This window comes from Salmo salar, chromosome 24 (assembly GCF_965601325.2).
Source record: "Salmo salar chromosome 24, fSalSal1, whole genome shotgun sequence".
Classification (NCBI taxonomy): domain Eukaryota; kingdom Metazoa; phylum Chordata; class Actinopteri; order Salmoniformes; family Salmonidae; genus Salmo; species Salmo salar.
The window spans coordinates 13,916,342-13,939,955 of NC_138314.1; the positions used below are offsets into that span (position 1 = coordinate 13,916,342).

At 43.1% G+C, this 23,614-nt stretch overlaps 1 protein-coding gene across 9 annotated transcripts in view; it reads right to left on the reverse strand.

Annotated features, from left to right (window-relative positions):
- Positions 1-23,614, reverse strand: part of LOC106585083 (autism susceptibility gene 2 protein) — a 385,999-nt gene that overhangs the window by 66,931 nt on the left and 295,454 nt on the right. Inside the window, exon 1 of one of the 9 annotated variants that reach the window (XM_082968510.1) lies at positions 2,920-3,078. The exons of the other annotated variants lie outside the window; for them this stretch is intronic. The gene's annotated coding sequence lies outside the window, so the exon portion shown is untranslated. Of the gene's footprint in view, positions 1-2,919; positions 3,079-23,614 lie in introns of those variants that run through there. 9 annotated transcript variants of the gene reach the window in all.

Below are 23,614 nucleotides of genomic sequence, written 5' to 3' on the forward strand. Positions count from 1 at the left end.
ACACACACACACACACACACACACACACACACACACACACACACACACACACACACACACACACACACACACACACGTAGAGTATAGAGGAGGGAGTGTTCTCCTCTCCAAGTATGAATACGATCACGTTACACGTCATTTGTTATATAGTAATGACGTGTTTTCAGAATAATCCTCTAGAAAAAATCAATCCAAGACTAATAACAAGCAGCCGTCTCAGTCTGTATAAGAGGGAAATCATAGACTAAATACTGCGAAGGGGGCCTCTACCCAGCGAATCGGACAAAGGTGAGCCACATAACAACCAATACAATTCACCCAGCTTAATAGGCTTAACACAAGTGCCCAGACAACAAATTGGTACAATAGATGTACGTAATGTGATTTATGGGCGCTGGTGCTGTGTCAGGGGATCTGCAGGAAAGAAAGCACACATTCAGCACTTGGAAGGGAATGTCCATCCATCCTTCCCTGCAGTGAATGGACTGCTACTACTCTGCCATTCCAAAGAGCAAAATAAGAGATCACACTCACTCCATACTAAAAAAAAGACAAGAAAAACAGAATGGAGAGCTGGATAGAGATGAGACGAGAAACACTCCTTCTACAGTACTGCCTGAGGGCTGGCCTTGAATGAGCAGTACCACGGCTAGGCTGCCGAATGAATGTGAAGTGAAAGTGTTGCTGTGTTTTTCACTCTACTATGTAAGACACCTACCCTACCGCCATATCTCACCATCCTGTTCTCACAGTGGGCAGGCAGGCAGGTCAGGCTTCAGAATAAGACAATTTGGACTTAAGATCTACATTCCAGACAGGTTGCAGTTGGGGATTTAGAGCAGTTTATCACCCCTTCAAACCAAATAGCTTTTTTTTAACAGATTTAACATCAAATGCATCAACACATTCTTCACTGCCACGTTTTTTTGTTTTCTCAACATTTCACAGACCATTGCAATGTGCTGCAGCAGGCCAGGCAGGCGATTCCATTCAAAACAGCTTAACTGCTCATTCACCTTTAATGATAGTGGTTGATAGCATTACCACTTTCCAGTCGATATTGTCACGATTAAGACCTCTGAATAGGGTTATTTGCTTAACGTTTCCACTTCCTCCCCGATGTTTCATGTTTCACTATTGCTTTTAAATCCTCGCATTAAATCCAACACAAATCTCCATTTAATGTTTGTCCTTCCCCTCCTCCCCTAGTTTGAGGCATGAGGCATTAGGCTTATGATGCAAGGTTTGTCATGTATCCCCGAGCTAGCTGTGATCAGCCTGAACTCTTACATTACAAATAGCTGGAGGATTTTTTTCACCCTCTTATCAGCCTTGCCAAGCAGGCCTCTTTCTTATCAGCTTTCTGCTGGAGATAAATGGGCTTTTGAAGATATGAATAAGGAGAGCTTTTTGCAAGCTAATTCCAGAGCTGCATCTGCAGTAGATTAAAGATTTGGTTGAAGGAAATGGAGAAAGATACATATTTTTAAAGGGAGGTGGTAGAGGCGGTGGGTACTGTGTAGCAGTAGCGTTAATGTATTAGTAAGGTGATATTTTCCCTATCAAACAGCTTTTAAATACACATTTACTACAAGGTCAAAAAGGAAACACTATGACCACTTTATGAACAAGCAAAAAAAAGGAGACAGGAGTCGGTCTTATTGTTGTTGTAAAGCGTGAGGCGATCTATCCACTTTTCATAGAAACCACTACACAAACCCAAGAATGGTTGTCCAAATCACCCACTCAATGTGTAGGCCAGTGACCCTGTTGAACTCTTGAGACCCACCATTTTCAAACAACTTTTCCAATTATAATAGCGGTATTATCTCTCATGTTCAGAATACGGACACATTTCTAAGTTTGCAATGACACAAACATAAAAGTAACAGTGTTACAACCTACAGATTTGTATAGTATGGCTGTAAGAAAAAGTTCAGTATCAAATAAATGTAGGCCTATACACATGTAAACCGATAGCTTTTTAAACCATAGAGGGGCAATCTAGAGGTCGGCGATCTAAAGTTTTCAAAGAGCTATTTGATTGAATTGTTATTACCTTAATAATAATGCTTTGCACACTGTAGCCAATAACCTATCCGTAAGACATGAAGCTATAGCTATCATAATAAACACAGCATTTTGGGGTTCAGTTCTATGGTCGAATAGACACTTTCAACCTGAAATGACGATAGGAGACGCCAAGACAACATAAAGTAAAGTAGCCTACAGGTGTGTGTTATTCCAAACATAGGCTACTTAGACAGACACAACAACAGTGTTGATGCTACGGCACACTCAAACATTTTTTAAATACATGAACACGGAAATAACTGTTAACAAACAAGCCAAAAGCCGCCATAGACTAGCGGAGCGGTAAGCGCGCATAACATCCTCTCTACGTCTTTGGGTCATATTGAAAGACGTTTTGATATAACCTTGAACATCCAGATTCTTGCGTGCTTTGGGGATAAAAAACTAATTATATAGCTCCTCCTGTGGTACTTGATGCCAGACATAGCGCAACCTTAAAATGATGTCAATGTCGTGCGTTGCATTTATTGTAGACTGGACTAGGCTACAGTCTGTCACGAGGAGACTTAGAAATATAGCAAAAATAATTAGATAAATATAATTGACATATAGGCTAAACCATATAAGTCAAAATGTGCAAGTAATTAGGCTAACAGAATAGAATACATTGTGCATAGCCGTTACTCAGGGAAAAGCGAGAAAATGGAAATCATCAATAGGCTACGGAATAGCCTACTGGTAGGCTATTCTTAATTCCTATCGGCCTATATAATAATGTAAATATTATTTTATTTGTGTGTTACCATAAATCTTACATAGGGAAAACATTGCAATAAGGAAAAAGGTTGGCTGGCTTGAGCCAATTATCACATTTCATAACCTTACCGAAACAAATGAGTTGCGATGTCCTCCGTGCAAAGAACCTTTGGGGGAAGAAATGTAATATAGGTTCACAAAACCATTCGACCGAGCCGTATTCAAATAAATCCAGTTCGGGAATAGGCTACGCAACAGAAATTCGAGCAGAATTCCGTGTAGAATAGTCTACAGCGGAGCAGACAAGACAGAAGAACCAACCTGCTTAACCAATAAATCTTTACTGAGCGTTTTTTCCGTCTGCAGCGGCAAAAACTGTCAAACCATAAGCAATATTTTTTATATTCTGTTTTTTTCTTATTTTCTTCAAAGTTCAATCACAAGCAGAAACTATTCGTGCTCTGAGAATAGTCCTAAAACAGGTTCCTTGTTCCCGAAAAAGGAAAAACAGTAGATCTTTGTGTCAAACCAGATTACTGTTGATATGAATCCAAGTCTTTAAAAATCTCCGATGACAGATCATTAACAATAGATTCCAAGAATAAGACGGCTTTACGCTGGAAATAACAGCAATGACATATCCCAGGTTGTGAAAAACCTTTCAAGTGAGTTAGGCATTTCAATAGAATGTATCCACCATTTCTTGACGCTTTTAGAGAACTCCCGAAAAAACGCAGCGCGCTCTGCGCCTCGGACACGATGCTCTCCAGGCACATACGAGAGAGACTGGCTTCAAATGCGTTGGCAGGCTGTGCTTCAAGCAGCTCGCTCCGCTGGGTGTGTTAAAAAAAAAAAAATAGGACAGGACGAGACCAAAGCAATCAATGCACGAGAGCTAGATCTTTAATTTGATTCACTGTGCCGTCGTTCTCTCAATTGAACATGTCAACAGTCCTGTCTTCTTGTATCTTGAAAAACGTTTTGACAAATCGGGTTTTGCAAATGGCACAGGGACTATGCGTGTAAGCCTATTATTATGCTCAATGTTTTACATCGCAATTTACTAAGACAACATCCCCCTTTTCAAGGACATTCCAAGACAAAAGCACAATGCATGTACTGAATATACAAAATAACCCTACCAACGACCAATGATCGTTCATATCATCTCTATCCAACAATGTAACATAAATACACATGAATATAACCAAATAATATTGTCTGATATATTTCAGTGAAAGACAGTATACTAACACATAATAACACCACTGTTATTGTGTTGTAATGGAATTATTTTTGTTACACTCACAAATCCACATGCTGTGCCAGCACAGTGGAGAGAGAATTTTTGGCCTCTACTTGGATTTTAAAGACATATTTCTCCAACCCAGCTAAAAATCAGTGAGTTCATCCGTCTTGACCTCCCAAGTCTGCAATGATTTCTCAGACTCCCACTTTAACAGTGGTCTGGGGAACACCGACTGGCATTCTGACAGGCATCTGCCTCCCTTTTAAAGCTGAAGATACTGTTCTAAAAATGGACTTTGGGGGGGGAGAAGAAAATCTTTGAGGCTGAAGAGTAGGATATTAGAAAGTCAAGTTAGCCCTGTGGTTAACTTGTTCACCATTATGACCTGCTTAACTCACATGATTGAAGTCTGATGGAGAAAGCAGATGCTACCAAACGCGAAGAATAAGTATCCGACAACCCCACTCAGTCTCAGAGGATTTGGCTAAAGACGAGTTTAAGATGAGTGTTTACTCTATACCATGTCATGTGATGCCCTGGAGAGAAGGAGGGCTGTATTATGTGAAAAGACCCTGTTAAAAGAATGATAAATACAGTATCACAAATGGAAAAAAATAATACACTATCGTGTTTCCCCCCAAACTGGCATCTATTTTGTCTATATTTAATGCAGCCTTCCATGTCAATACGAGTGATCTGTGGGTTTGTGTCTGGAATGTAAGACTTGTAATTATTTCCCAGCTGACTGTAATTACAGGTCATCCCCAATCCCACAGACTTTCCATTAAAAACATGAGGCATTACACGCGCGCGCGCGCACGCACGCACGCACGCACGCACACACACACACACACACACACACACACACACACACACACACACACACACACACACACACACACACACACACACACACACACACACACACACACACACACACACACACACACACACACACACACACACACACACACACACACACACACACACACACACACACTTACTTTATGGCTGCCAGTCTCTGAGGATGTATTAATGGCAGAGGGATGGATTTAGGGCCATTATGGTAGTAGGGTATAGTAAGCAAGAGGAAACATTTTCATTATTGGACTTTTGGTCAAATAGTCAATTTCAGTTCTGTTTTTTTTTTCCTGGGCAGTTCGAAAGACTAGGAAAGCTAATTTTAAACATGCATATGACGCTAGACTTGGGGAATTATCCTGAAAATATAAGGAACACAAAAGCAGATGTTGGATAAAACAAGCCACCACAAATGATATTATTAACATTTGAAGAGAAACTAGTGAGATTCTGTAGCTCTGCAACGCTGCGTTCTGACCAAAAAGAAAAAATAAACCCATCACTCCATTGTAACACTATAAATTAGCCATTCATAAAGAATGATTTAACAGTTGTAAAGGTTTTCAAATAAATGGCTATCAAAATGTCTACAGGTAGCTGTAGGCCTATCCTAAAACAACATTGGGCATATGAGGACAGGTTGAGAACTACAAGTTTGAGGGCCAGTGTAATGCAGGCCTACTTTCTGTCCTTCAGCAGTAACCTGACAGCTTTAGGCCGGAGGTCCACTGAGTTGTGGCTTGCTAATGCCACCAGCCTTGACGAGAAGAACAGTTAATCTCAGGTAAGCCAGCAGTGACTGAGTGGATATGGAGCCCCGTCCACATATCTAACCCTGTGGAAATAGCATCCGGCATACCAATCTCCCCATGCTGGCCGCCATGTCCCTGACTCCCTCAAGTCCCAAATTAGGTGTGTACTTTACAGCCAGTGGCAGTGCAGCCTGTTATGTAAAAGAGGACCTTAGACAGTGGATAGACAGGTTCATTACAAATCCCTGACAGCAAACATTGCAATTGATGATGTATGCTAGGTAATTAACTTTTAGATGGCGCCCTTGGTGTCATGTTCCACAGAACACATGTACTCTATTTCCTGTTATTAACACCTTGTACAATTCAGCCTATTGGAAATGTCACTAGTATTATGTTTCCATAAATTACTTTGTGAGGAAAATTATGTCTTATTTTGAAAATGAATCCAGGTTGTGCCCAATTGTCAAGTATTGCAACTGGAAAACAATTAGTGCAGTACGTGTTTCCACAAAAATGTGCACCGGCAAAATGATTTTCACTAGGCAACAAATTGCATCAATATCTTTCCCCATCTAACCATGGCAAGGAATCTGTGCCATCATTGATAATGACGGTGGAGAGGCAGAACTTAGGCTGTCAAAACTCAAACGGAACGGAATGGCAGCCGATGTTCATGTTTTATTCCCTTTTTATTTCTGTGTGCATGAACATCCTGAAACACTGTAATTTCTAACCGCAAGTGCCTTCGGAAATCCATGATTTATTCATTACAGGGCATGAGTAGCTTAGACCTACACTGTGGGAAAGAGCACCTTATTCAATGGGCCCCCATCTTTCAATAAAGAGACAGCGTTTCTAGGTCATCCATTTAGAGCACCTGCATACTTCAAAATACAAGTACTGCTATCGTGAATGGAGGCCAGTGGGTGTCAGACACTCTGAAAGACTTTCGGGAGACTAGACTTACTGTAAAGGGTATTATAGTAACGGGAAGCTCAATAAATATGAGCCGCTGCCCGCAAGATATCAAGACAAAAAGCTCTCTGTATAATAGTATGCAGAAATGAAGTCAGACAGACAGTAATGGATTTTTCATTTATCAAGAGCCTTTTGGAAGCTGGCTGGAAGGCATTTGGTGAGTATCGCATCAATCTATGGGTCTTGTCAGGCTCAACTCAACTTCTTAAAGGCCCAGTGCAGTCAAAAACATGAGTTCTCTGTGTTTTAAATATATTTCCACACTTTGATGATGATGATAATGTTCTATCATTGTAAGAGCTGTTTGAAAAGACCATCTGAAATATCTGCCTGTTTGGTGGGATGGAGTTTTGGCCTGCCTGTAAATGTGTTAATAGATCAATAAGAATGGGGTTCCAAACCTCTCTTCCAATAACAACTAGTTTTACTTTTTCCCCTCCCCACTCAGACCACTCCCAGACTGTCCTAGCAACATTCTTGCTTGGGAAATTGCTCTTTACTAAGGTTATTTTGTTTCTTTTTGACCATTTTCATTTAAAACAATCACAGTAAGGTACTTAATTGTTACCCAGAAATGATTCGATATTGAGATAGAAATGGCTGCATTGGACCTTTAACTTTCCCTATAGATCTCCTCATCACGGGCCTCATGGTAAAATATTTCTGGAGGGTCCTTTTCAACATGAAAAGCCGTCCTGATTCCTGATTGATCGAGCTGATGTAGAACAAAAAGCAACCCTCCATCCATCAGGCACATTAAAAATGAATTATTTCAGAGGAGATAAAAAAGGCTGCAGCGCTGATGATAGAGCGACCAGGGCAGGGGGAGATGAGATGAGAGCTGGTAACTGCACTAGTTTGCCTCAGGAACCCCTCTAGCAACCAGCCCCAGTAGATCTATTCATCAATCAGGCTTCAATCCCAGAGATGAGTGACTGTTTGAAGGCTTTGCTAGGCACCTTATCCCCAGGCTTAACAATCCAATATTGGTTGTTGCCAAAGATAATGACTCTCCATTGATGATAAAATACCCTGGGCTAGCTACAGCAATTTGCATTGCCCAACACTGACGATCGATAACGGTGGAAAAGCATGAATGAAATGACATTTTTGAATGAATGATTTTCGCCAATTGGCAACCCATCCCTTATGGGATTAATTGACACATAAATAAACATTACAATAATTCACTGTAGTAATTAAATGATAATTCTTCTTCTGGTTTTCTCTGCATTGCGCATCGCATAAAGAGCGAAAAAATGTAAGGTACAAATCAATACATAATAGTAAATAAGGTTATCCAAAAAATAATTATATCCCTAGAGCAGTAAAATAATATATACAATAATATATACATACATAAATAAATACAGAAAATAAAGAAACAGAAGTCATTTGAACCCAGTCTGGCACAAAGAGAAGATTCATATGGGAGACAAGCCTATACACAATCTATATACACACCTACCATTTACCACATAGAAGCTAAATATTTTAACAATGTAATTATAGGTAGCCCTTTTTCTTTTAGTCCAGGCTTTATCTAAATATTCCGCAAAAGGAAATACACAATGGACAAAAAAACTATTTCAGTTTCTCCTCATTGCTCAGCCACATAATGTCAGGGTAAATCTGGTGTGCTTTCTGAAATAAGAGCAAGAGTATATCGTGGTAGAAAGGGCAATTGAGGATAAAATGAGTTTCATTCTCTATTTCTTCGAGGTCACAATAGTTACATAGTCTTTCCTCTTCCATTTCACCACAATACCGACCTGTTTCAATACGCAGAGGCAATATCCCCGATCTGACCTGTTTCACACAGGGGCAATATCCCTGATCTTATCTGTTTCAATACGCAGAGGCAATATCCCTGATCTGACCTGTTTCACGCAGGGGCAATATCCCTGATCTTATCTGTTTCAATACGCAGAGGCAATATCCCAGATCTGACCTGTTTCACGCAAAGGCAATATCCCTGATCTTACCTGTTTCAATACGCAGAGGCAATATCCCTGATCTTACCTGTTTCAATACGCAGAGGCAATATCCCTGATCTTACCTGTTTCAATACGCAGAGGCAATATCCCTGATCTTACCTGTTTCAATACGCAGAGGCAATATCCCTGATTTTACCTGTTTCAATATGCAGAGGCAATATCCCTGATCTTACCTGTGCACATAGCAATCTCTTGCTTTTAGGTAGGTTATACATAATATATATCTCACACACGAATTCACCCTTAATCAAACAAAAGGTCCTCAATTTGGGTTTATGATTAATCTCATCCACCCATTTTTTTCATATCGCATCAACATTTGTTTTTTAATCATATCTATGTCTCCTTTAATTTGGTTTTCGTACAGATGTTCATAGTCAGACTGTAGAAAAATGTCAGACATTTCAGTTGCACAATGTCCCCTTATGGATAGATTCCATTGAAAAACTTTACTAGCTATACTGGCAGTTGGCATATCCAACAGTTTATTCCAAAGTCTCACCACACGCGCCTTCCATCTCACCTCACAGGGTTCCCAGCCCATGTCCCCAGTTATTGAAAGTATAGGTGCAAACTTGTGGACGCCTAAGAAGTAACGTACTGCTCTGTTACGGACATGTTCGTTTTTAAGATACCTCGTAGCACCCCACACTCCTTCTGAATAGTCCAGAACAGGACACACGCATGTCTGATACAGTTAGGAATACGTAGCAAAACCCAATATCTTTGAGTGTTTTTGTTTTTCCTATAACTCCCCCAAGAGTTCTACTTGCTGAATCGTCTAGGGTAGATGTTCCGTATAGAAAGGTAATATGTTCATCAATAAAAAGACCCAAATATTTATAATTGCTAGTAAACTCAAGAATGTCTTCACCAAAACAAAACACTTCTCTTAATGCATTTTAGAAAAATCAGGTACTATCTGTGTTTTGTCTGGTTGATCGTGAGTCTCCATCTTTTACACCATTTGACTGCACATAATAACATGTTCTGCAGGTCTGGTTCAGTTTCTGCCATCAAAATAATATCATCAGCATATAAAAGGATACTTAGCATTTCATCATCATATCTTACTCCAATATTTAACAGTTTCATTTATTTTGCCAAATCATTTATAAACACAGCAAACAAAGTCGTTGATAAGGCGTCACCTGAGGGTGTGGGAAACCAATCTTTACGATATTCATTAACACGCACACAAGCAATTGGTACTTTGTAAAGAGACTGGACTGCGTGATAAAATGTCCCATCAACCCGTCTTTAACAAACTATAGGCTAAAAGATCCCTATTTACAAAATCTAAATCTTTCTGGAAATAAATGAAACATACAAAAGTAGACTTCTCTTAATGTAATCTATTTCTGATTATTGCACAGACCGAGAAGATATGATCTATACAGGCTCTGGATTTACCAAAACCATTTTGTTCTTCCACCAGAATATTTTGATCCTCCAAAAAGGTCATTAGCCTATTGTTGAGGATAGATGAATATAATTTATAAACCGTACTTAATAAACTTACGCCTCTATAGTTTAATTGGCACTCTCGGGTCAAAAAAGCAGTTGGATAAGCATGAACGTTGGACTCGTGTCGGTTTATAGGAGGGATGCCAACCTCTCTCTTGCTCTACAGTCCTCTATTCTCGCCTCCCCTCCTTCTTCCCCCTTTCCATCTCCAACTCCTGCCCTCCCCCACTCGCTTTCCTGCATGCCTATGAGCGAGCAAAGAATGGCTGCTCCTGATAGAATCAGCAAGGACATTGCCGTCTTTATTCTCCCTCAAAGACCATGCACATGTCACCTTGGCGTTCTTTATCTTCTTCGCGGCAGCACGGCGGCGGCCAGAGGAAATGTACAAAGTAGATCCTCTATTCGATACACAATTGTTTATGGAGCCTGCGCTTGCCTTGCAGGACAACCACTTATTTTCTCCTATAAGAGCTGTTTGGGAAATGGACAAAAAATCTACTTCATAGACCTACATCTGTTTCTGTCAACAACAAAACCATAGATGCAAAAGGTTTTCACCCATCCTGTGGTCTTATCACATATTGGTCTCCTCTGAAGTACAAACAAAGAAATGGAAATGTAAGAGAGGTGACATTAGCTGCTGATCCAGGGACTATTATCAGGGACATTTAATAAGAACATCTGATAGGCTACAACACTGCTTGGCATTTGTGGACAACAGTGGCTGACAGTTGGACGTGCTGATTCAGAGACGCACGTCACCAAACCATTGGTGGATAATATTGATAACGGCTAAAATGATTAGGGATATTTCCTGGCTCGTAAAGTGAATTGCGCACTGGCTCGTTTTTTTCATGCACATTGATAATTTAATACCGAGTGGCGCCAGTTTATTAACATTCTATGACTTTTTGTCTCTCAGACAATAATGAGCATATAGTCTTCGGGCACTGGGGAGGAACAGGCATTAACGCCTCGACAGACACTCAGCGGTTGTCACCATAAAATAAAGAAACTCTGTAGTGTACGCTCTGAGGAGTGAGCCTTTAAAACTTTACTCTCATCGCAGAGTCATAATGTAGGGGGGGAACAAAACGACCATAGGGTGCTCTGTGGCTTCACACTACAGACACTGCACACTTAGCACATGGCAGACAGACAGACAGACAGCAATGAAAAGACAGTGAGCTGTCGGATAGATAAAGGTCTATCTGAAACACAGGGAAAAGGAAAGGGTTGGGAACGTGATAGAACAGTGGGAGGTGAGGGATGGATGGCTTCCAGGTGCTGGGAACTATGCCAATTTATGCAGCGGCCTTCTAAACGGAAGTCTGGAAATTGGCGGCAAAGTTTGAGAGAGCAAGAACACTCTTTCAGGGTTAAGTATATTACTCTCCGAATCAAATCGTCTTACTGTACATTCGAGGACAACAGATGTCCACAGACATCTGCAACAAAGACACGAGGAGCAATAGAAAGAGCATTACTACTGTGCAGGAATCACAACAGTTAAAGGCCTTGGAGAGGAAAATGACAGAGTGTTTGTTATGGGGAGAAACACAGAGTAGCTGGACGGCAGAGGCTGGAGTGAGATTAAATATAGGCTTACCAGAGCAAAGACCTAATCCATTCAGAGATAAATGCAGGGTCTCAGAAGCACATTTGTTGTGCGGCCTGAGGTTTACCAACTGGCATTATAACTCCATTCCTCATCATTACCGGCCTGTATCAGTGGCCCTAAGATAGGGTCAGCCTGGGAATAGAGGCCGGGGTAGAAGGCAGGAGAGAGGGAGAAGGGCACTGATGGAGAAAGAGGAAGATAATGGATACAGGGTGTGTATGTGTGTGTGTGTGGGGGGGTATTTCTTCCCTGCACACATCTGAGTTCAATCTCACTTTCAATTTTGATGATGTGTGCGTTAGTGTGAATGTCATGCAAATGCTAGACTTGGTGTGGGTTTGAAAGAGGGAGAGATAGATAGACGATTGAGAGAGGGAGAAAGCCGGGGGGAGAGAGAGAAAAAGAGAGACTGTAGATGGAAGAGAGTGCGGCTGTGTGAACACGGTGCAACTCGGTCGCCATATGTTGCAGCACTTCACGGCGGAGGGCTGAATACGGACACAAGTGCTCCCAGCAGTAAGCCAGGCAGGCAGCAGCACAGTGTCAGATATGGAAATCCACCAGCACTCATGAACGATACAAGGCCGCTCTTTAGGTCCACACGTCAAAGGATTTGCCAGGGTGGATGCGGCAGATGCTTTGACAGATTTAAAGGAGCCAAGAGGAGGGGTTCTTGGCTCTCCAATGTGGAGCACACCGACTTCTCTAGTGTTAGACAAGTGTATAATAAGACCCCTTGAGAGAAAAGTGTTGGAGAAAAAAAAAACAAGCACCCTGGCTTAAAAAAAGACCAAAACAACTAAATGTGATTGCATTGAAGGCCCTTATTAACATAGTCTTTCACTCAGTGAGGATGCCACCGGTTTTAATTCAGAGAGACACAGCTGCCGGGGCCCTGCAATTTCTATTATGACTCTATGATTCAATCAATTACAGCTCAAAAACTACGGCTTAATTAACTACATACTCTCTCAGGCTCTAGGTTTCCCTCAGAGCCAGTCTAAAAACAGACAAACAAAATGTCTGCCTGCCTCCTTCCCTCCCTCTGACACTGTGAGGCAAAGATGGTGGTGGGGTAAGAGTGTTAGAATGCATACTATAAATGTGCATCCCAAATGACACCCTTATACCAGGGGTGGGCAGGGACGCATGCTTGCGGGACGCATCTGGCCCGCAAGCACATTCAAACCGCCCAAGGGAGGTTTTGATTAAAAATGATTGGGAAATGATTATTTTGGGATAATAAAACACTTGAGGCCACACGTCAAGTCTAAAACTAGATATAAAGCATGTAGACATTATAATGGACCTATATATTTTCAAATAATTGCAATTTTTCTGGCCCGTAATCTGATTACGATGAACAAATCGGTCCCCCAAAAAATCTGTGCTTCCCTCCGTTGAATTTCAAAATCCCGATGTGGCCCTCGAGCCAAAAAAATGTGTCCACCCCTGCCCTATTCCCTATATAAGTGCAATACTTTTGACCAAGGCCCGTATATTGCTTCTATTATTCATACACCTACGTTTGGTGTAAGTCTATTAGGATATTGAGCAGGAACATGGGGCACTTCGTTGCATAGCCCCCAGCCTTCTCTACTCACGATGAGGAGGACTAGTTGTCTGTGGATGGCTTGACCTTGGCCTGCTTATAGACAGTCTGCAGTTGATCTAATGGATTAAAGCTTTAGGAGTAAAATGCTCAGAATTATTTATGTCAGATGGTGTCTAGTGCTTATGGTGTTTTTATATGGGTGCTCTAGGCCTAGGGCATAAATCATCTGTTGACACACTGTGATAAACAAAATGGCAGGTAATACCGTATATTGGTACTGATGGGCCCCTGCTATTACATCATGTTTCTTTTGCTGATCACAGTGCTTCAGTTACAAGGTGCTTCCAAGCATTTTCCCTTCACCTGATCCAGTTGACCAGAATGTGGCAAGAATAGAAAATACTACAAGGAGTTAAATCATCCCATTTCTATTAAATCATCCCATTTCTTCAACAGAATTAAAAACGACCAGAAATCAGACTCCACAAAAAAAGTTAAAAATGGGTATAAAGAAAATCCCCCTTGTGAAAAACAAATCAACAGCAAGCAAATGAGATGAATTGAGTTAGGAATATCACATTACAATCATTACATTACATTTACGACAGTAGATTTCAAATCAAATTAGGGAAAAGAGGCCAGCTGTTTACACTGCTCTCCTCTGTGAACCGTCGCTGGAACTCGGAGTTGACTCGGAACTCCAATCTAACTGAGCAAACCCTAGGAAAACAAACCCTAGGTAAACAAACCCTAGGAAAACAAACCCTAGGTAAACAAACCCTAGGAAAACAAACCCTAGGTAAACAAACCCTAGGAAAACAAACCCTAGGTAAACAAACCCTAGGAAAACAAACCCTAGGTAAACAAACCCTAGGTAAACAAACCCTAGGAAAACAAACCCTAGGTAAACAAACCCTAGGTAAACAAACCCTAGGAAAACAAACCCTAGGTAAACAAACCCTAGGTAAACAAACCCTAGGTAAACAAACCCTAGGTAAACCAACCACAGGTGCTCCTAATTAGATTCAGGTGAGCCGTGGATCCTTCCATCCAATTAGAGGAAAAACACGAGAAAAATTGTACTAATCTGTAAAACTTCACGCAGCCGAGGTTGAGACCTAAGGCCCGTCTCGAAAGCATTGAGTGTCTTGGAAACCACGCACATTAATTTGACCAGATTCAATAAGCCAGGACAGATGGAAATTCCAGCCATGGGAATTGTGAATCCTCTCTATTTATCCACCCCTCAACTCCTCACAGAAACTAACTACGCTCTGCTAGCCAACGACCTCTTTATCCCCAACACATTCTGAGGCGGTAACATCATAGAGCTAACGACAATAAAAGGCGGTGGAGAAAATCTGCACCATGAGATATGAGTATTTTAAAAACAGCACATAAACAGCAAAGTGGCTGATTTCATCACTAGCCACCATGATGATTTATAGTCCAACTGAGGCCATGCCAAAATAAGAGGCGAGAGTCCCTGCATTAGTAAGTTTATGGGCAGCACTAGCATGTAGCCTAAACATAGTCCTGTGAAATAAATCAGACTTCAACAGTGAAACATAGCCTACAGTAGCTACATCAACTCTAGTAAACCTAAAGCAGAATGGAGAGTAATGAAGAAGTATATCACCAGAAGGCGTTAAGACGTTAACACCAGTCAGATGCATTCCATTTAAGCACATAATTGTGTGCGCCAGTAGCAGGAAATCCCATATTTTCAGCAATAAGACCCGACTTCCACAATAATGGCTTCCACAGTCTAAGGGGTTATGGTTCTAACCCTGAATACCTTAACCTGAGAACCACAGAGTGTGGCAATCAATTCAATTCAATGGGCTTTATCGACATGGGAAACATATGTTTACATTTCTAGAGCAATCTTTCTCTCTCTCACACACACATGCACCCCTCCCTCGCATCCTCAACAGTTCTGGTTTAAAAATATCTATATATCTGTCTGGTCCATTTTAGCAAAAAAGTGGAATTTTAATTCAGTTTGATCAAGACGTCTGCTAATCTCTGGGGCCTTTGTGCAGCTAATATGGATTAGGCACTTTAGCTGGGGAGCTCAGCCATGATGCTAGCAAAGCCTCTTTTCATCACAGCTCCCTGCTTCATCTGGCCACAAGCCTGTGGTGACTTCTAACCCTGTTTTGTCCAGGGACGTCCCCTCTAGGACCTCCTACTCCTCCCTCCCACCCACCCTCCCCAGGGGGCTGCTCTGCCCCTCCCAATGCCAAGCCCCAACGGGGGTTGATGGAAGGGTGGTGAGAGGGCAAGGGGGCTTTTTCGCTAATTACAAGGACAGAGCCCGGGAGATACTCTTCAAAGAGTCTCTTAAATAATCCCACAGCAACCCCCCCACCCCAACTCTTTCCTCACCCCACACTTGACCCCCCCCCCCTTTACTAGCCCTGACTTTGCTGATAGTTACTTTATTGAGGACAATTTGACTTACTATGACTGTGATATGTGGTTGTCCCACCTAGCTATCTTAAGATAAATGCACTAACTGTAAGTCGCTCTGGATAAAAGCGTCTGATAAATGACTGGAATATACATTAAATGAGACCAGGGCAGCGGGCCTACGCTCTGACTTCAGTTAGAGCGCTCCGGAGGCATCCTTCAAGACTTCCCCCTGAGCTGTCTTTCATTTAACATCAGACCAAAGAGTGGTTGGAAGAAGGACGCAGATAGCAAGCAACTTTATGTTTCTTTTTCTTTCTCAAAATATCAAAGTAGTGTGCTCCATTAAACTACCCAAACATTCAGAAGTGAAGCCGAATGTAACTTCTTTAAGCTTGTCATTTCCCTGAGCCATGGCATGGGGAGTCCACACAATAATACAGCGCTGTCTTTCCGGCGAAACACTTTACAGGTTATTTAAACTCGATAACAACGAGAAATGTTCCACCTAAGTGCATGCATGCTGTGATACATCAGAGTTGACAGATATACCCTGAGAGGGTACAACAACAGCGGGCGTACGTCTGACCGTGAGGAGACAAAATGGCTTCGGTCATATGTGAAACCACCACACCGAAGAAATCTAACTGCACTAACAGGGACAAACGCTTCAGACCAACTCTATGCTTTCGCGATAATTCTGAACCTTGGTACTCAGTAGAACGATTGCTACAAAACTGCAGGGGATAAGCTTTGTGTCAGGCTGAAAACACTTTCTATAGTGTTCATTCACTTCATCAAAGCCACTAGTCTAGTGTACACCTCCACACCTTAAACCAGAAGGGCTTTGGAAGATTACTGGGATTCCTGAAAAGGGCTAAGTTCATTAAACATAACCTTTAGAATGTCATTGACATCTCATGTTTGTCATGGGACTTCTATCATCAGGGTAGGCCTTTGGTTTGCATATGTATTCTGATACATCTAATCACTTTAACTGTACAGAGTGTGCTTTGTGTAGCCTAGGGTAGATGTCAACAAACATAAATAGCCTTTCCCTTATACGAAGTGGCTTAACACCTGGTTCCTTATACGTAGCAGGGTAGAGTGGAGAGTGGAATAAGGGGGGAATGTACTGTATGTCAAGGGACGTACAAATGTTTGTTATATGGAGGGTAAGATGTTTACCACCTGATCGAGAAGTCTACTAAACCCGAGCTTTCTCCCCTCCAACTGAACGCATTTAACGATAAAAAGCTGTTTATACAGCAATCAAGCCATGAGCGAGTGAGAGGAGAAAAGAATGTGGCAGAAAAAAATGGACTCAACATGAAGCCACCCAATCCTGCTCGCTAATAGAAAGCAGAAAAACGGCAGCTCACTGCTTCTCTTCTCTATCATAAAGACAAACAAGCATTAGGCTGGGATGTTTTAAAAAGCAACAACAGAGTGGTTTTATTTAATGTCTTAAACCTTTAATTGGTGGCTAAGTTATTTCCTCTTTAAGGAACTGGGGTAACAGTAAACCCAGTGTTGGGAGGCCCTCCCTGGCCGCACCCGCCCCCTCTCAGCCTCACAGGAGCTCCAACATCTGTGATCTTTACCAATTAAGGTCAAGAGGGTATGACCCCTGGCCCTGACTGCCGACAGCGCTGGCCCCTCAAATTGGGCTGGGAGTCTAATCTGCCTGGAAGGGCCCTGTCAACCCTTTCGCCCCCCGGGTCACATATGGAAGTGACTAGGGCTATTCTAAAGTCACCCGGGGATATTCATAAACCTCAGGCCTGTTTCCTTAAGCTAATAATTGGAGAGACACCTCTCTGTGGCTACAAGTTGTGTCTGGCAATATTATGGTACCAATTTGGCCCCTCTCTTAGGATGCCGAGGCACGGAGGACTCCCTGCCGCACAGGAAGTGGAAATCTCTAGTAACATCCCCAAATTGCTCTCTAAACAGCCCCAGTTCCAGGTCCCCTGGAGGTTCTGTTTTAGAACATAAAAAATATAACCTATTGAGTTGCAGACAAGGCAAGGACACCACTGCTGTCTGTGTGATGGAAGAAGCACCAGTAGGTAGTCCATAGTCCATTCGCAACAGGAATACAATTTCACCCCCCTGGGCCTTCTTAAGTAATGAGACTAGCTAGTCTTTAAATCACAGTGTATCTCTCTCTCTCTCTTCCTCTCAGTTTACCCCACTCTCTCTCCCACGTCATGCTTGTTTTAGTCTGCTAAACTGATGGTGGTGAGGTGGATCCAACAGACAGACATGTTGCCTGTAAATCTTTTCCTCACTGTGTGGAGAACAGCCAGTCCTTTATGTAAACAGTTTACAGCTCCATATGCGTTTTCACTTCAGATTTATTTAGTGGGGAGCTTTCTGAAGGGTCCAGTGGGATCCATAATCCTCTGAGTTCAATCTCCCCCTCTCTCGTTAGATTTACATCTTCACAAACACAAAGAAAACTCCCTCAGGAGCCCAGCTGGGAATCAGGCTGCTCTCCTCTCCATCCAAGCCAAAAGAGAGCAAGAGGAAGCAAGGGAGGGAGAGAGAGAGATAACCAAGTTCACACTACATTCCCAAGGCTAAACCATAGAGACAGACAAGCCTGGCTACCGCAGACCATCAGGCCACAGCTTCACGGTGACATATGCAAGACAGTCCATAATCATTTGAAGGACAGAACTGAGGAACGTCTGGCAAGGGCAGGCTATGGGGGATTGATGGAGGTGAGACAGTTGTCCAGGCGGAAGAAACATGGGGGCCCATGGTGAATACATCAGCCAGGACTGAGACAACATGATCTGGGCTTACACTGTGAAACCCTCCATCCTCTCACTGCATTGTCTTGTCTGACATGTTGAGGGATGGCTTGGACCTGAGCACAGACAAAGTCCTCTCCGGGTCGGCCCATTAGCTGGAGAAAGTGATGTCCAGAGCCCTGGAGCATGTCTGGGGTCGGGTGAGGGCTGTTTTATTAATGAGCCAATCCGGTGAGTGCAGGCCGGGGGCTGGCCATTGCTGACTGGAGCACCTTGGGGGCCAGTGAGCGAGTGTGGGTGGAAGGTACAGGGCCTCCCTGCAGGGGCCAGCCAGTAATGCACTCCCTGGTGGGATGGCGTGCAGCACGCTGGCGGTAGAAAGGGTTTTGACAAATGGACTCCTTCAGCAGGGGGACTGGGGCCTGGCATTTGGCTCACGGCTGGTTTACCTGCCGATACGCTCGCTCCTTCATCCACACTGCCTCTCCCCTGAGCTCAACCATGCACTGCCTGATAATGGTGCTGAACACACGCAGGCAGACGGATGGGCCCTGCCACTAAGCGTGCACACACTCAGGTCAATACCAACAGAGCTGGCAAGGGGTGGTTGGATGGCAGCATGCATTCTGAGCATGAATCTATACCTCACAGTAATGTGGGTGAAAGAAGTCATAGAAAAGAGTGGAGGTGTTTGGAGTTTGGTTTTCATTGTGTGAGTTGCCTTTGATAGACACGTAGATAGATAGACGGGTAGATAGGTAGATGGATAGACAATGATGAATCCCAACGCAGAACCTGCCTGCAACAAGAAGAAAGACGACACGATGGTGGCATTTGGGGCATGCTTTCCATAGATATGTTGACATTTAAACACCCACCTCCCGAACAAATCCAATCTTTAACTGACTTTTTTGGGCAAACAATCCCTTGTTTTAACGGCGTATCTGTGCGAGGAGGATGTTGACGCACGAGCCAACCACCCTGACAGATCTGGAGGTATGTAAACAGGGAGCGGAGTGCATTTGTGTTTGTGAGGTTTGCCACAGACGTGGGATTGTGTGACGATTTCCAGAGTATGTCTCCAGCGAGTCCCGCTGCTTTGGTGTCAGCGTGCGGAGGGAGCAGCTGTCGGCGCAGTGATGGAGCCGGGCGGGAAGTGTTGAGCACGGGCCTCGTGGGACCGGCACCGAACAAGATGTCGCCTGTCAAGCGAGGAACATTTGAAAATAAATAACATCAATGATGATTTCGGTTTACTTGTCACAAGCCACGCGCTTCTTTGAGAAGTGATGCCATCGCTCCACCGGGAAAAGCAATCACTCTTTTTTTTCTCTCTTCTTTTTCCAGGCCGTATCGGCGCAGGTTGCAGGGACGTCTACTCGGCACATTTACTATTCAGATGAGTGTACGAATCTGTCAGTGGATCATCTTAATATTCATCTTAACAAGCTCATGACAAGGGAGTGTGTAATGATCATTCATTCAGGATCATACATTGAAAAAGAATATAAACGCAACATGAAAAATGTTGGTCCCATGTTTCATGAGCTGAAATAAAAGATCCCAGAAATGTTCCATATGCATATGGTGTGCATTTCTCCTTTGCCAAGATAACCTATTCACCTGACAGGTGTGACATATCAAGAAGCTGAATAAACAGCATGATCATTACACAGGTGCACCTTGTGCTGGGGACAATAAAAGGCCACTTTGTCACAAAACATGCCACTTTGTCACAATGCCACAGATGTCTCAAGGTTTGAGGGAGCCTTATATTGGCATGCTGACTGCAGGAATGCCCACCAGAGCTGTTGCCAGATAATGTAATGTTCATTTCTCTACCATAAGCCACCTCCAACGTTGTTTTAGAGAATTTGGCAGTATGTATAACCGGCCTCAAAACTGCAGATCATGTGTATGGTTTCATGTGGGCGAGCGGTTTGCTGATGTCAACGGTGTGAACAGAGTGCCCCATGGTGGAGGTGGGGTTATGGTATGGGGAGGCATAAGCTACGGACAATGAACACTGAATTTGGTCCTGCCGTACATACCTACACGTACGCTATGGTCACAAGACGCATTCCTCCTTACTGTCCCTAGAATTTCTAAGCAAACAGCTGGAGGCAGGGCTTTCTCCTATAGAGCTCAATTTCTATGGAATGGTCTGTCTTGAGTGGGTTGAGTCACTGACGTGATCTTCCTGTCCAGGTTGGCACCCCTCCTTGGGTTTTGCTGTGGCAGAGATCTTTGTGGGCTATACTCTGCCTTGTCTCAGGATGGTAAGTTGGTGGTTGAAGATATCCCTCTAGTGGTGTTGGGGCTGTGCTTTGGCAAAGTAGGTGGGGTTATATCCTGCCTGTTTGGCCCTGTTCTGGGGTATCGTCGGACGGGGCCACAGTGTCTCCCGACCTCTCCTGTCTCAGCCTCCAGTATTTATGCCGCAGTAGTTTATGTGTCGGGGGGCTAGGGTCAGTCTGTTATATCTGGAGTATTTCTCCTGTCTTATTTCTGCTCTCTCTAATTCTCTCTTTCTTTCTGTCTCTCAGAGGACCTGAGCCCTAGGACCATGCCTCAGGACTACCTGGCCTGATGACTCCTTGCTGTCCCCAGTCCACCTGGCCGTGCTGCTGCTCCAGTTTCAACTGTTCTGCCTGCAGCTATGGAACCCTGACCTGTTCACCGAACGTGCTACCTGTCCCAGACGTGCTGTTTTCAACTCTCTAGAGACAACAGGATCGGCACAGAAACTCTGAATAATCGGCTATGAAAAGCCAACTGACATTTACTCCTGAGGTTTGTACCCTAGACAACCACTGTGTCACGATTGTCGTTGGTAATGGAGGACCAAAACGCAGCAGGTATGTGTAAGCTCATCTTGACGTTTATTAACTTAGAATGAACGTACAAAAATAACAAACAAGAGAACGAACGATCAACAGACAGTCTGGCAAGGCACAAGGCTAAACACAGAACAATCTCCCACAAATACACAGACAAACACACCCAACTAATATAGGACTTCCAATCAAAGGCAACACCACACAGCTGCCTTCAATTGGAAGTCCACCCCAATTAACTCAACATAGAAATAGATCAACCAGACTACACATAGAAATAGATCAACATAGACCATAACTCAAAACCCGGAAATAATAAATCAAACGCCCTCCTAACTAACACACCACCCTGAACCACATAAAACAAATAGCCTCTGCCACGTCCTGACCAAACTAAAATGACAATTAACCCTTATACTGGCCAGGACGTGACACACTGTGATTATTATTATTTGACCCTGCTGGTCATCTATGAACATTTGAACAACTTGGCCATGTTCTGTTATAATCTCCACCCGGCACAGACAGAAGAGGACTGGCCACCCCTCATAGCCTGGTTTCTCTCTAGGTTTCTTCCTAGGTTCTGGCTTTTCTAGGGAGTTTTTCCTAGCCACCGTGCTTCTACACCTGCATTGCTTGCTGTTTGGGGTTTTAGGCTGGGTTTCTGTACAGCACTTTGTGACATCAGCTGATGTAAGAAGGGCTTTATAAATACATTTGATTGATTGAACACAAATGCATTTTATCGATGGCAATTTGAATGCACAGAGATACCGTTAGGGGATCCTGAGGCCCATTGTCATGCCATTCATCCGCCGCCATCAAATGCACGGCCCCATGTTGCAAGGATCTGTACACAATTCCTGGAAGCTGAAAATTTGGCTGGCATACTCACCAGACATGTCACCCATTGAGCATGTTTGAGATGCTCTGTATCAACGTGTAAAACAGGCGTGTTCCAGTTCCTGACAATATCCTTCAACTTCTCACAGCCATTGAAGAGGAGTGGGACAACCTTCCACAGGCCACAATAAACAGCCTGATTAACTATATGCGAAGGAGATGTGTCGCGTTGCATCGCGTTGCATGAGGGAAATGGTGGTCACACCAGATACTGACTGGTTTTCTGATCCACGCCCCCTACCTTTTTTTAAAGATATCTGTCACCAACAGATGCATATCTGTATTCCCAGTGATGTGAAATCCATAGATTAGGGCCTAATGAATTCATTTAAATTGACTGATTTCCTTATATGAACTGTAACTCAGTTAAATCTTTGGAAGAGTTGCATATTGCTTTCATATTTTTGTTCAGTATCAACACAGGAATAATGTATTACTCAAAAATATGTATTCCTTAATGTTGGAAAAATATAAAGCCGTCTATTATAGTGTGTAACCTTGACCTCCAGTGGACAGTTCGGATTGGAGGTTTTAAACAGCCAACAGATTTAAAAGAAACTGTTGATTACCTGCAGTAACCTCCTACATACTGTAGCTAAATAGTAAAGATGTCATACTTCACATCTGCTCTGTCCAATATAACATTGCATTGTTGTGCAATTTTCATATTCCCACCGCACACATCAGAAATGTCTTCATTAAAATACAGTGGGGAGTCATGCACAATAGTTTCTTGTCTTGATCATCTGTGTTCAGTGAAGTCCAAGACTATTTTATTAGATTTGACTTTAATAGAGTTAATTTAATAACTCACCCTGCTGAGACAGGTGAGGCTATCTGTTAGTCTGTTAGAGGCCCAACTTGTGTTTGTGTGTGCCTCCATATGTGTGTGTGAGTACGTGTGTGTGTGCCGTGTGTGTCTGTGTGTGTGTGTGTGTGTGTGTGTGTGTGTGTGTGTGTGTGTGTGTGTGTGTGTGTGTGTGTGTGTGTGTGTGTGTGTGTGCAAATGTTCCTACATGTGTCTCTCTCACTCTCTTTCCTGGAGGAAAGTCCAACAGAAGAGCCTGAACTGATTTGAGTCTCAGAAATACCACTTGTAACAACGAGCCTCATCTCTGCTCCTTAAGGAGAAACATCTGTTGCTGCTCAGACTGCAGTCGATTGCAGGTCAAGAGCGGGAAAACAAATATGCGCTGGGCTCACACGTCTGTCTGCCATTCCTCTATCCAGAGATTACATATCAGAATGTTCCTTTGGCAACGCAGCAAAGGGAGAAATAAACTTGCCAAAGTATGCAGCTCAGATCTCACTTCATCAGAGAGACATCATAAATTGTTTGCAGTGTGTCCATATTTTTGAAACTAGGCTGGGGCACATTTCCAGGGAGTGGGGGAGAGAGGATATGGGCTGAGGGAGAGGAG